Consider the following 2,342-nt stretch of genomic DNA (forward strand, 5'->3'; position numbering starts at 1 on the left):
CTCCGTTTGCAGAGGTCAAGTCAAAGAGTTCACAGCTGAGAACCTGTTCTCTCCTTGGTGCACGAATACTTGTGGGAGCAATTGAAAAAACAGTACGACATTCATTATTGAATATTGCATGTATATTTTTACATACTGTCATTCAGTTATCACAACAGTTCTACATAAAGTTGGTACTATTATTAATCCCATTTTACCCTGGAGGGGAAATGGCTTGTCCCAAGACACAAAGCTGGTAGACAAACCGCCCAGACTCAACTGCCTGTAGATCTTTAGCTCTTAGGCAATAAACAGTGCCTGATGGCAGAGGCATACAAAGGCAAGTGCAAGGTGTGTCAGTATGCTTGGGAGCCTGGATGTGTGTGTGTGTGTGTGTGTGTGTGTGTGTGTGTGTGTGTGTGTGTGTATGGGGGGGGTATAAAGGGCTCTGGAAAGCAGAGACCAAGGCCCTTAAGTCTAAAACAGGAACTGACTGAGTGACGGCCTCAGTGAATCTGGGGGGTAATAAGTGAATTTATGATTAATTCATTTATGTACTGATATCACTAATCATAATAAATGTTGACCCTTATTGGAGGCTTACTCTGAGCGTGGCATTATTCTTAGCACTTTACATAGATTATTTTATTTATTTAATTGTGGAAAAAACCCATGAGGAAAATACTTTTATTAACAACATTTTACAAAGGAGGGAACTGGTTTGGAGAGAGTAGCTTGCCCAAAATAATGCAGGTAGGAAGTGGTAGCTTGGGGATTTGCTCACAGGCCTAACTAGTAGGAAGATCACTGAATCCATAGGCAACCACTTACCCTCAGTGGGCCTCCATTTCCCTATTTGTCCAAAGAAGGGATTAGCTTTAAATAGCTGTCTGGTACAGAATATTCTGTGATTTTATGAATCTGTGATTCTGCCGCACAGAACAGAGACTGTGTTTGTTCTCTGTGCAGGGAAGTCCTGAAGGGCAAGTTTGACCTTAATCTGATGAAGAATTTTTCAAATCTAGGGGTGGTTTTAAAATGACAGTCCTAGGGCTGGGGATTTAGCTCAGCGGCAAAGCGCCTGCCTGGCAAGCGCAAGGTCGGGAGTTCGGTTCCCGGTACCGGAGAAAAACCAAAAAAAAAAAAAAAAAAAAAAAAAAAAAAAAAGAAAAAAGACAGTCCAGGGCTGGGGATATAGCTCAGTGGCACAGCGCTTGCCTTGTAAGCATGAGGTCATGAGTTCGATTCCCAGTACCACAAAAAAATAAAAAAATAAAAACAAAATAAAATAAAATGACAGTCCACTCTGGAAGGTGGTCAGCTCCCTGACATTGGCACTGTATGAGCATGCAGTGACCCTATAAGCCCCTTCCAGCGCCAATGGAACATCAGGGGGAAACGTCACCGAGAGGTGTGGCAAGGTGGGCACAGAGGACCCAGAACCCACGTTCACTGAATGCCTCCCCGCGTGCCAAACTCATGCTTGGCACTTGACATATATCGTTAATTCTCAAGAAAACATTGTAAAATTTACAGTCGAGAAAACTCAGATTCAGAGAAGTGACTCGCTCAAGGTTGCACAGGACGAAGTAGTGGAACAGGTAGGTCATCCAGGTGAGTTTCGTCAAGGTCGCTTTCCTAGACCCCTGTGACCAACCCCGTTCCAACCGAGTACCCTTAGTGGCTGCACCACATGGCAAATTGCTTCATACTTTTGTCACATGACGTCGGAGCCCACAGTAGGCAATCCAGGCCCTGGCCCTTCTCTGACCCCTCGGGTCCACAGTGAGCTGCCCGGAGCTACTTGTCCCGGCCCAGTCGCACCTGCAGCCCCCGCCTCTTCCCGGTTGCGGCGCTTGCTCTCCCCCGCTTAGTCCTGCCCGCCGCCCCGAAGATTGGCAGATGCTCGAGCCAATCGGAGGGCCTCCTGGGGCGGGGGCGGGGCCTGCGTCAGAGTTGCCCTGTCAGTGCAGGTGGAGGCCCCCGGCGGGGCAAAGTGGCTGGAACCTCTTAAAGGGCGAGAGCGGCGGAGAGCGAGAACGCGGCCCGGCCCGGCCCGGCCAGGTCTCCGCCCCGTGCAGCCCAGGTGAGCCTGGACCGCCGGGGGGTGCGGGGGGCGACCCTCAGTTCCTGGGAGGGACAGATGAGTCCAGCCTCAAGGGCCCGGGCCATCCTGGGAGGGGGAGACCAGGGTTCAAGGTCCCGGGAGGAGGCTCGCTGTGGAGGTCCTGGGTACCAGCGTCCGAACTCGGGGTCCAAATGGGCTTGGGTGTCTCAAAGTTTGGGGTACGGGGTCTGGGTCCAGAACCAGCCTCGTGCCGCCGGCACGGTCCCGGGTCGGGTCTCGGCGCGCGGCCCCGCGG

At 51.2% G+C, this 2,342-nt stretch overlaps 1 protein-coding gene across 1 annotated transcript in view; it reads left to right on the top strand.

Moving 5' to 3' along the window:
• The first annotated feature begins 1,932 nt into the window (after positions 1-1,932).
• Positions 1,933-2,342, top strand: part of Epb41 (erythrocyte membrane protein band 4.1) — a 193,071-nt gene continuing 192,661 nt past the window's right edge. Inside the window, exon 1 of the mRNA XM_013519475.1 lies at positions 1,933-2,065. The gene's annotated coding sequence lies outside the window, so the exon portion shown is untranslated. The remainder of the gene's footprint in view (positions 2,066-2,342) is intronic.

Source organism: Chinchilla lanigera, unplaced genomic scaffold, assembly GCF_000276665.1.
Source record: "Chinchilla lanigera isolate Chin_1 unplaced genomic scaffold, ChiLan1.0 scaffold00051, whole genome shotgun sequence".
Classification (NCBI taxonomy): domain Eukaryota; kingdom Metazoa; phylum Chordata; class Mammalia; order Rodentia; family Chinchillidae; genus Chinchilla; species Chinchilla lanigera.